At 45.9% G+C, this 12,456-nt stretch overlaps 1 pseudogene; it reads left to right on the top strand.

Annotated features, from left to right (window-relative positions):
- LOC117515419 overlaps positions 1 to 12,456 on the top strand; it is a 279,907-nt pseudogene that overhangs the window by 56,664 nt on the left and 210,787 nt on the right.

The following is a 12,456-nucleotide window of genomic DNA, read 5'->3' as shown; positions in this document are numbered from 1 at the left end:
CCATGGAATAGGCCATGACATTAAGTTGATGCTGATCCAGATTCTGGATCAAGATTTCACTTTATATAGGCTTTAACGATTACTTCAAACGAGAGTTACGAATGTAACTACGGTTCTATGAATTCCGGATGACCGCCAGAGGGCGGTGCTTTAGCACCTGGATTGTTATGTGTCGGACGCAGCTCGGAGAACCGACCAGCGTTTGAAGGACCCAGTATGAAATAAGCAGAGCACGGTTCAAAGGCTAACTGAATTTAATACATAACAGTGATAATATAATAACAAAAGGTGCGGCCTGGCGTGGTGCGCTCCCAGCAGCGCTAACGGTCCGGAGCCAGAAGCTGTTTCGGACCCAAGGACCCCGCCGACACCCCCCAGGTGGCCGCAACAACCGAGTCTGTGAAAGAAGGAACCATTAAGTGAGTCCACACTCTACACACAGAACACTTAAAGGTGTACAAACAGCAAACACTTCCTGGCTTGATTACTGATCAGCTTCCCAACCTGCAGGCATGGAACAATCAGTTCACAAAACTCCACTGCGGTGAAAGCTGATACATGACTAACAAACAGCTCAATACAATAAGGTGTGAGGGACACCACATTTACTGACTGTATAAATGTTAGTCACAAAATCTAACGTACCTCAGGAAGTGTGCTGACGAGCGTGAGACCTCACCCCCTCCTCTTTCACAGACTGTGCATCAAACCTGGACGTTCTCAGCATCCGCTGTTGATGAGATGGCTCCCGAGACGACGATCTCACCCGTCTGGTCACTGCGGTGAAAGCTGATACATGACTAACAAACAGCTCAATACAATAAGGTGTGAGGGACACCACATTTACTGACTGTATAAATGTTAGTCACAAAATCTAACGTACCTCAGGAAGTGTGCTGACGAGCGTGAGACCTCACCCCCTCCTCTTTCACAGACTGTGCATCAAACCTGGACGTTCTCAGCATCCGCTGTTGATGAGATGGCTCCCGAGACGACGATCTCACCCGTCTGGTCACAAGGTCGAGTCTCTGGCAAATACACACTGTGCACTCCAGTCTTAAATGCCAACATGTTCCAATCCATCCAGATGCACCACAGCTGTGAGTCCTGACGAGTCGCAGGTGATCAGGGTGAGGTCCTGACAGCCTCAGCAACACAGCCACTCAGTCCCAAACGCACGCCACCTGGGAGGAAAACCAAAAGACAGAAACAAACCGGCAGCCAGGCCCCCCCAGCCATATAACATGGATAACTACATGTGCGCAGCACAGAGGTCGAGAATATATACCAACAAAGTCACACCATTGAATGTGACCTGGGTGACGTCACTGGTTGTCTTTATATACCAGACGCACCCAGCGCTTGCTTCTTTTCGGAATGAACTCGCAAGACTCTGAGTGACAAGCAACTCTGGCGGTCATCCGGAATTCATAGAACCGTAGTTACATTTGTAACTCTCGTTCTATTTCATTCCTCCTGACCGCCAGAGGGAGGTGCTTTAGCACCTGGATGACTTAATACCAACAAGGTCACGAAGAGTCACACTCACCTCGCATCAGCAGTGGGGAGTGGAGGCAGACAACACCGCCGAAGTCACCGCAGGAGGAGCGGCCACATTCAGTCTGTAAGAGCGGGCGAAGGTACAGGACGAAGCCCACGTAGCAGCAGCACAAATATCACTCAAAGGGACACCTCTCAGTGCAGCCCAGGAGGTGGACACCCCTCTGGTGGAATGGCACGTAACCTTAGGAGGCTGAAGACCTCTGGACCTGTATACTTGTAAAATGGCATCCACGACCCAATGCGAGAGTCGCTGCTTTGAGACAGCACAACCTCTTTTGTGATCACCGTAACACACAAACAGGGCATCCTTTTTCCAGATCCCGGCAGTCGCACTAATGTACTGCTTCAACATTCGGACAGGACACAGGGAACCTGAAACAGATAATCCTGGATCAGAATGCGGGACATACACAGCCAAGGAAACTGGCTGGATAACATGAAAAGTTGAAATTCTCTTGGGTAAAAAGGACGGATTAGGCCACAGCGTAACCCCAGATCCGTCAGAATTCCATCGCAAACAGTCCCCAGCGACTGATAGGGCATGGAGCTCTCCCACCGCTTAGCCGAAGACAGTGCAAGTAGAAAGGCAGTCTTCACTGACACCCATTTAAGATCAGCACTTTCAACTGGTTCGAAAGGGGATAAGCTTAAACCTTCCAGGACTAGAGGAAGGTCCCATGAAGGTACGCGTGCAAGCCTTGGAGGCCGCAAACGTAGAGCACCTTTCAAAAAACGACACACTAAGAGGTGTGAACCCACTGACCGGCCATCAACGTAGACGTGCTGGGCAGAGATTGCAGCAACATAAACCTTCAAGGTAGCGACAGAAAGTCCTTTCTCCAGCAGTTCTTGTAAATATTTGAGGAGAATAGGCACAGGGCAATGCTCCGGATCTAACTTTTGTTTCTCACACCACCGCGCAAACAGCTTCCATCTGTTGTCATACAAAGCCCTGGTAGAAGCAGCACGTGAATTAAGGATAGTCTGAACAACAGCCTGGTCACAAGAACTTAACAAGGAGTCTGGCCCCTCAACAGCCACACATACAGTTGAAGGCGTTCTGGGTGAGGCTGCCAAATCCTCCCCTGTAGCTGTGACAACAAATCCTTCCTCTCCGGGAGAGCCCAAGGTTCTCCCTCGAGGAGTTTGTAAATCATGGGAAACCAAATCCTCCCAGGCCAGAATGGAGCAACCAGCAGCACCCTGTGGCTGCTCTGGTCTATTTGAAGAGTTTCAGTCAGGTTTTAGAATTCATCATAGTACAGAAACAGCATTAGTGAAGGTTACAAATGATCTTCTTATGGCTTCGGACAGTGGACTTATCTCTGTGCTTGTTCTGTTGGACCTCAGTGCTGCTTTTGATACTGTTGACCATAAAATTTTATTACAGAGATTAGAGCATGTCATAGGTATTAAAGGCACTGCGCTGCGGTGGTTTGAATCATATTTGTCTAATAGATTACAGTTTGTTCATGTAAATGGGGAATCTTCTTCACAGACTAAAGTTAATTATGGAGTTCCACAAGGTTCTGTGCTAGGACCAATTTTATTCACTTTATACATGCTTCCCTTAGGCAGTATTATTAGACGGTATTGCTTAAATTTTCACTGTTACGCAGATGATACCCAGCTTTATCTATCCATGAAGCCAGAGGATACACACCAATTAGCTAAACTGCAGGATTGTCTTACAGACATAAAGACATGGATGACCTCTAATTTCCTGCTTTTAAACTCAGATAAAACTGAAGTTATTGTACTTGGCCCCACAAATCTTAGAAGCATGGTGTCTAACCAGATCGTTACTCTGGATGGCATTTCCCTGATCTCTAATAATACTGTGAGAAATCTTGGAGTCATTTTTGATCAGGATATGTCATTCAAAGCGCATATTAAACAAATATGTAGGACTGCCTTTTTGCATTTACGCAATATCTCTAAAATCAGAAAGGTCTTGTCTCAGAGTGATGCTGAAAAACTAATTCATGCATTTATTTCCTCTAGGCTGGACTATTGTAATTCATTATTATCAGGTTGTCCTAAAAGTTCCCTAAAAAGCCTTCAGTTGGTTCAGAATGCTGCAGCTAGAGTACTGACGGGGACTAGCAGGAGAGAGCATATCTCACCCGTGTTGGCCTCTCTTCATTGGCTTCCTGTTAATTCTAGAATAGAATTTAAAATTCTTCTTCTTACTTATAAGGTTTTGAATAATCAGGTCCCATCTTATCTTAGGGACCTCGTAGTACCATATTACCCCATTAGAGCGCTTCGCTCTCAGACTGCGGGCTTACTTGTGGTTCCTAGGGTTTGTAAGAGTAGAATGGGAGGCAGAGCCTTCAGCTTTCAGGCTCCTCTCCTGTGGAACCAGCTCCCAATTCAGATCAGGGAGACAGATACCCTCTGTACTTTTAAGATTAGGCTTAAAACTTTCCTTTTCGCTAAGGCTTATAGTTAGGGCTGGATCGGGTGACCCTGGACCATCCCTTGGTTATGTTGCTTTAGACGTAGACTGTGGGGGGGTTCCCATGATGCACTGTTTCTTTCTCTTTTTGCTCCGTATGCATCACTCTGCATTTAATCATTAGTGATCGATCTCTGCCCCCCTTCTCGGCATGTCTTTTTCCTGGTTCTTTCCCTCAGCCCCAACCACTCTCAGCAGAAGACTGCCCCTCCCTGAGCCTGGTTCTGCTGGAGGTTTCTTCCTGTTAAAAGGGAGTTTTTCCTTCCCACTGTGGCCAAGTGCTTGCTCATAGGGGGTCGTTTTGACCGTTGGGGTTTTTCATAATTATTGTATGGCCTTGCTTTACAATATGGAGCGCCTTGGGGCAACTGTTTGTTGTGATTTGGCGCTATATAAGAAAAAAGTTGATTGATTGATTGATTGATCTATCCTGTGCAGTGTCAACATCAGCAGCGGGAGAGGAGGGAAGGCATAAAGGAGGCAATCCGGCCATGGGTGAGCCAATGCATCCTGCCCCAGCGGGCTGTCTGGTTCCAAGAGGGAGTACCATCGTGGGCAATGTGTTGAGGTGCTTGAAGCGAAAAGATCCACTTCTGCTGCACCATATTTCTGCATATTCCTCAGACAAGCCAATCGTCTAAGTAGGGTAGGATTCTTAATCCAAGAGCTTGCAGTGGGGCTAGTGCTGCAGCCATACATCTGGTAAATGTACGAGGGGCAAGAGAGAGGCCGAAAGGAAGCACCCTGAACTGGTATGCCTGACCTTCGAAAGCAAAGCGGAGAAACTGCCTGTGATGAGGCACCACTGGCACATGGAAATAGGCGTCTTTTAAGTCGACACTTGTGAACCAGTCTCCTGGTGTGATAGTTTGAAGGACGTCTACTGTGCGGAGCATGTGAAACTGCAGCACTTTGATATAACGATTCAGACATCAGAGATCGAGGATAGGACGAAAGCCGCCATGCTTCTTTGGAACAAGGAAGTAAATTGAATAGAACCCCCTGAGCTGGTCTGATCTGTGAACTGGCTCTATGGCCCCCTTCTCCAGGAGTTCCAAAATCTCCCGTTGTAGGGCAGCAGACTGCACCGAGTTGGAAACAACAGTCATCCTCACCCCATTGAACTTTGGAGGACGACATCCGAACTGAATAATGTAACCTTCGAACAAGGTTGAAATGACCCATGGGTCTTGAACTTGAGCCTCCCAGTAGCTGAGTTGATTTCGTGAAAAATGGCTGGGGGCCAAACATTGGCAGTCAGACCCGACCACCTCTGCCTCACATCCCTGAGGACCTCTGGGCGTGATTACTGGAAGCTCTGCGAAACCGTTCAGTTCTCGGGGGTCTGCCCGTAGGCTCACGAAAGGCAGGCTGCTGGGAGAGCTGGCCCTCAACTGCAAAAGCACGTGCAGCTCTGGGAGTCAGCGGAAGCCTGGATGTAGAGTGAAAAGCTGTAGCACGTCTGACCGGCTGAGGTCTGGAAGACCGGTGTAGGTCAACAAACTGTTGCTGAGATTTACTAGCCTCGACAGCACGCTCTAAAGTTTGTTGGGCCGCAGGTCCAAATACTTGGCCTGCAAGAACCGGCAGCGAACAGAGTGTGCCTCTGCAGGATTCGGAAAGAGGGGACTGCGCAAGCCACACCTGACGTCTAGTGATGGTAAGGGTTGACATCAGTCTGCCAAGCTCTCTGGACATATAAGCAAAGGTTTGGAGTGAGGCATCACTAAGACTGCGTAGCATCATCAACCTCTGCCTCCCTCAAAGACTTTGAGAGGGCAAGGGCTAAATGGGACAGTGAGTTGCCTAGGCGACCGATGCAAGCAGCTATGTCATAGCTTTTGGTGAGGAGGTCATCAGTGACCCTACACTGAGGGTGTGGGCAGCGGGCATCCGGCCGAGCAGCATCAGCTGGAGCCACAACCAGGTTCGCAATAATGCTGTCAACGGCGGGCATACGGTTCAGACCATACTGCGCTGAATCACACATAGAGCTAAGGGCTCTGCAGTCCTGTGATAGATGGATCAATGATTTGGGGTCCGCCCAACATCGGTGGAGCTCCTCGATATATGGTTGTGAAACTGGAACGTTGAACTCAGGCTTCTGAGTGACTTTGAAAAAGGCACTTGAAGCGGTGGTTTCCGCAGGGGGATTGTCGACCCCAAGCCTGGATAAAGCCAACTGAACAGCTTGCTTGACAAAGGATAGTCCAGGTTCGGTTTGCGGCATGGACTCTGCCTCGGCGGTATGAGAGCCCACTAATGAATGGCTTGGAGAAAGACTCCTCTCATCCTCATCCTCCACACAGTTTATATCACTTGTCATGTACAAGGAATCAGTTGCAGCAATAGACACGACGTCGTCCTCCTGCTGAGTAACTACATTGGTCTGATCAGCCTCATTAGGGACAGCAGGAACTGTCACTGCATCCTTAGGTTGTAGATTCAGAAGCAAGGACTTAATCTGAGCAAACTCAGACGTCAACGTTTCGACCTTTTCAGCCAAAGCATGGTCATGAGTGACTTTCTTAGCAGAAGGGGCTCCTGCATGTGGGCGTTTACGGCGCTTTGGGTCCTTCCTGGGGCTGGAGGCCAAAGTCGCACTAGATATTCCACTTTCCAATGCCGCACGTCTAACAGATCTCTCTGCCAGTGGCATGCTGGCACAATTAAGGCAGGCATCGCCAGTCAGGGCTTCCCTCAGGTGTCCAATACCAAGACAGGAGGGGCAAAACATATGTCCATCATCTGGGCTCAAGGGAGCCAAACAGGTACTACAGCCATGCAACAAAGGCCCTGTCAACATTGTGTACTGCGTGCAGATGGCTAACGCAAGCCCTGATGGTTACAAATGGAAAGACGCAGTGTAAATAGTAACACGAGGCACGGAGCGTGAAGCACTCACAGCTGTCGGCTTGACACGAGGCACGGAGCGTGAAGCACTCACAGCCGCAGACTCGACACGAGGCACGGAGCGTGAAGCACTCACAGCCGCAGACTCGACACGAGGCACGGAGCGTGAAGCACTCCAGCTGCAGACTCGGCACGAGGCACGGAGCTTGAAACACTCACAGTGTAAAAGCTAATACAAGGCCCGGAGCGTGAAACACTCCCAGCCACAATAATAACACGATGCACACAGCCGAAAAAACTCACAGCCCAAGTGCTAAGTCACTTAGAGCAACGACGACAACACTAGCTGCTAGCGGAGCTGTTAAACTTAGCAAATGGCGGCAGTGCAGACAAAGTACTTCAAGGAGTGGAAAACACTCACGGCAAGCCCAACACAGTACACTATACTGGTTCTGATACACACACTACCACGTAGTTAATGGGGTTAGCGACACAACTAAACAAATAGCCAGCTTTCATCGAAACAACACAGCTAATGTGCACAGAGGAAAATATCCAGCAGGGCAGCGTCAAGGCGCGCACCCGGCATTTAGGAAGGTGTACTCACGACAGGCGTCAAAGAATACAAAAAACGGTGAAGCCGTGTCTCGCAGTCTCTGGAGGACGTGTGCAGTGCACGTAGCTCCAACCGAAGGTGGGTTGCGAGGCTACAAGCGAGAGCGGCAATTGCAGCTAAATGCGTTCTCAACCTCTAAGAATGCGAGAATGTAGAAAAGAAGCGAGCGCTGGGTGCGTCTGGTATATAAAGATAACCAGTGACGTCACCCAGGTCACATTCAATGGTGTGACTTTGTTGGTATATATTCTCGACCTCTGTGCTGCGCACATGTAGTTATCCAGGTGCTAAAGCACCGCCCTCTGGCGGTCAGGAGGAATGAAATAGAAGAAGACTCCACTGAATTTTGGAGGTGATCTGCATCCGGATTGATGGACGTCAGAAATCGTTGATTGCGCTTGTATTTAAGATGGTTTGTACCTGAAAGGAAGAATATCATTAAAGTAAAGTTTACAGCTGGGATTATTTCAAAACTAAAAAGAACCATGGAAAACTATATGTTTGCAAATGAAAGTTGCTTTCTTGGTTTCAGTGCAGAATCACAGTGGCATGTGAAAACTTTTTTTTTTATTTTTTTTGCTTTTTTGTTGAAGTGCCCACGCCTCTCACCAGCTCTACTATTGACTATAATGTCTTCACACTTTAAGTTCTTTTTCAAATGCTCTGTAACTTGAAATGTTTCTAAAATTTTGTTTTGTTTAGGATTTGATTTTAGTAGTTAAATCCTCAAGACGACGCCTAAATTTATACAGATTAAAACTTTGTTTTAATGTGAAAACACTTTATGACATATGCTGAAATCAAAGATTTTGGAGTCCTAAATTTAGGACCAATGCCCATTACCTTTAGGAGTTTCCTCTAAATTGTAAAGTTGGGAGATACTTTGAGCCCTCAGATGTTTTGTGACTGGTTCCACGTTTATATGCTCTGTCTTGGTTTAGGGCTCCTCAATAAAATCTTTAAACCCAACACGCACCAGAACATGTCAGCTTTTTTTCTTGCTTTTGAGTACAAAAGCGAAAGAATTAATGAATAAGTATTCTGTTGTATCATAAAAGTTATACTTGTAACCATCTGTGCATTAATGTTCTTTGCATTATTTCTGCTTATGTGTGCCTGTTTCTTTTAGAGCCTGGGTCTGGCTCACTTCATATGGATCACACCCTTGCAGTGTATTCTGTGTGCTGGTATTCTCTGGAACTTACTTGAAGTGAACGGCTTCTGTGCTCTGGCAACTGTCACCTTGCTTGGCATCATCCAGACTTTGCTCTCCCACATGATGGGACCTTACCGGTGGGGAAGCACAGCCACACATAAATGCACATTATTATACACACAGAACTCACTCATTGTCATCAGCTGTAATCACTCTGTCTTGAGGAAAATCCTTCAGAATGTTCTAATGTTCACACTCTCTGTGTGATGGGCTGGAGAGCGTTGGGTTGTTCAGAAACTCCAGATACATAATGAAATGGAAGAAAACAGAGACAAGTTGATAACACTGGCCAGGAAGATGCAGACGATGTGCTACGTTAAACATTGCTAGATGCCGCACACACATGCAGCAGTCACGGCGGCAGTGCATGCAGGTGTGTGCACAGTGAATATAGCGCATCAATGGTTGCTACGAACATGTCGCACACACGCCATCTGCATGACAGTAGTTTAAAGAACATTTTATATCCAACCAGATTCCATTTGGAAGTCAATGTCATCCTACTTTACTGCAAGAGCTGATATAGCACATATTGTAATACAGCATCTGATAAGGATCAGTTAGTCAGACTAGTGTTGGAATGCCAAGTCTCATCATCACCAAAAAGCCCAGTCTCATCATCACCAAAAAGCCCAGTCTCATCATCACCAAAAAGCACAGTCTCATCATCACCAAAATCTTGTTCCAACAGAAGAACATTTCTAAGGATTCACAGCAACATCCACAGTCAGAGCACTGCCAACAAATGATTCCATCATTGTCAGGTCAAGGGAATGAGAAAAGTTGTCCATATAAGATCCATCATTGGAGCTTTAGTGTTTTAATACTAACCCATCTACTGCAGCATCAAGATTGAAATTCCACTACACAGAACTAAAAAAAAAAAAAAAAAGTCAATTTAATTCAATTACAATTTATTTAACTGTGCTTCAAAGTGCTTCACATAAGTAAGGTCTAACCTTACCAACCCCTACCTAGAGCAAGCACACAGGCGACAGTGGTAAGGAACAAGTCCCTCTGATAATATTGAGGAAGAAACTTCAAGCCGAACAGACTCAGAGGGGTGACTCTCTGATTAGGCAAAAAAAAAAAAGGTAGATTTGCAACAATACTTAATACTTTGAACATCTGTTTTCCAAACATCCAGATCAGGATAAGATCCTAGCGACCACTTCAAGAATGCCAATTATTTGACATGCAAAGAAGTCTTTGACATTGATCCCAGGAAACATGATGTGTTCAATGACAATCCAGAAGGTTCAACAAACACTGATGACAAACACAGTCAGAGTGGAGAATACACCAGAAATACAAGGCCATACTACATAAGTCAGCATGTACAAGGTCTGTCCGTAAAGTATAGGTCCTTTTTATTTTTTTCAAAAACTATATGGATTTCATTCATATGTTTTTACGTCAGACATGCTTGAACCCTCGTGCGCATGCGTGAGTTTTTCCACGCCTGTCGGTGACGTCATTCGCCTGTGAGCACTCCTTGTGGGAGGAGTCGTCCAGCCCCTCGTCGGAATTCCTTTGTCTGAGAAGTTGCTGAGAGACTGTCGCTTTGTTTGATCAAACTTTTTTCTAAACCTGTGAGACACATCGAAGTGGACACGGTTCGAAAAATTAAGCTGGTCTTCAGTGAAAATTTTAACAGCTGATGAGAGATTTTGAGGTGATACTGTCGCTTTAAGGACTTTTCACAGTGCGAGACGTCGTGCAGCGCTCTCAGGCAGCGTCATCAGCCTGTTTCAAGCTTAAAACCTCCACATTTCAGGCTCTATTGATCCAGGACGTCGTGAGAGAACAGAGAAGTTTCAGAAGAAGTCGGTTTCAGCATTTTATCCGGATATTCCACTGTTAAAGGAGATTTTTTTAATGAAAGACGTGCGGGCGGATTGCAGCGTCGGCTCGCAGCCGCCGCGACGCTCCGCCACAGGAAAAACACCTCTGTTGGAAGCCTTGAGGACAAGTTGGAAGCCAACTGGATTTTAACAAATGGTTATCAACACGGAGGTGTTTTTCCTGTGCCGCCGCGCCGTGTCGGCTGCGTCCCGACGCGCGGACCCGTCCGCACGTCTTTCATTAAAAAAATCTCCTTTAACAGTGGAATATCCGGATAAAATGCTGAAACCGACTTCTTCTGAAACGTCTCTGTTCTCTCACGACGTCCTGGATCAATAGAGCCTGAAATGTGGAGGTTTTAAGCTTGAAACAGGCTGATGACGCTGCCTGAGAGCGCTGCATGACGTCTCGCACCGTGAAAAGTCCTTAAAGCGACAGAATCACCTCAAAATCTCTCATCAGCTGTTAAAATTTTCACTGAAGACCAGCTTAATTTTTCAAACCATGTCCACTTCGATGTGTCTCACAGGTTTAGAAAAAATTTTGATCAAACAAAGCGCCAGTCTCTCAGCAACTTCTCAGACAAAGGAATTCTGACGAGGGGCTGGACGACTCCTCCCACAAGGAGTGCTCACAGGCGAATGACGTCACCGACAGGCGTGGAAAAACACGCATGCGCACGAGGGTTCAAGCATGTCTGACGTAAAAACATATGAATGAAATCCATATAGTTTTTGAAAAAAATAAAAAGGACCTATACTTTACGGACAGCCCTCGTATCTTGAAAGACCTGCAGTGCACCCACATTTATCCACATTTTATGTTACAGCCTTATTCCAAAATAAATGTAATTCTTTTTACCCCATAATGACAATGTGGAAAAAGTGTTTATATATATGTATATATATATATATATATATATATGTATATGTATATATATGTATATATATATATATTAATTTTTGCAAATTTACAAATAATAAAAAAATCTAAGAAATCACATGTACTCACAGCTTTTGCCATGAAGTTCAAAATTGAGCTCAGGTGCATCCTGTTTCCACTAATCATCCTTGAGGTGTTTCTACAGCTTAATTGGAGTCCACCTGGGGTAAATTCAGTTGATTGGGCATGATTTGGAAAAGCGCACACCTGTCTACATATAAGGTCCCACAGTTGACAGTGCATGTCAGAGCACAAATCAAGCATGAAGTCAAAGGAATTGTCTGTAGACATCCAAGACACGATTGTCTCAAGGCACAAATCTGGGGAAGGGTACAGAAACATTTCTGCTGCTTTGAAGTTCCCAATGAGCTCACTGGTCTCCATCATCTGTAAATGGAAGAAGTTTGGATCTTCCAGGACTCTTGCTAGAGATGGCCGCCCGTCTAAGCTGACTGTCTAAAGGATCTTAGTCAGGGAGGTGACCAAGAACCGATGGTCACTCAGTGCTCCAGCATTCCTCTGTGGAGAGAGGAGAACCTTCCAAAAGGGCAACCAATTCTGCAGGAATAGGTAGCTGATGGGTAGCTAGGTAGGTACACCAAGCTTGTGGCATCATATTCAAGAAGACCTGAGGATGTAATTGCTTCCAAAGGTGTATCAACAAGGTATTGAACAAAGGGAGTGAATAATTATGTACATGTTATTTCTTAGATTTTTTTTTATTTTAGATAGATGGATATAGATAGATAGCTTTTATTATTATTGTCATTACAACAATGACAGCCAGCCAAATAATCTCACCAGAGTCTGGATAAATTCCTCTGGAGGAAAAACAGTGGGCAGTTGACCTTGATGCCTGTAGTGTTGCAGCCGAGCAGTGAAAAACACTTTTTACAGATTCACTCACTCAGCCAAATCCCAATTATGAATTAAGAATATTGCTAATTTTGAATTAAGAAT

Source organism: Thalassophryne amazonica, chromosome 8 (genome assembly GCF_902500255.1).
Source record: "Thalassophryne amazonica chromosome 8, fThaAma1.1, whole genome shotgun sequence".
Taxonomy (NCBI): Eukaryota; Metazoa; Chordata; class Actinopteri; order Batrachoidiformes; family Batrachoididae; genus Thalassophryne; species Thalassophryne amazonica.
This window is presented reverse-complemented; position numbering and strand designations above follow the sequence as displayed.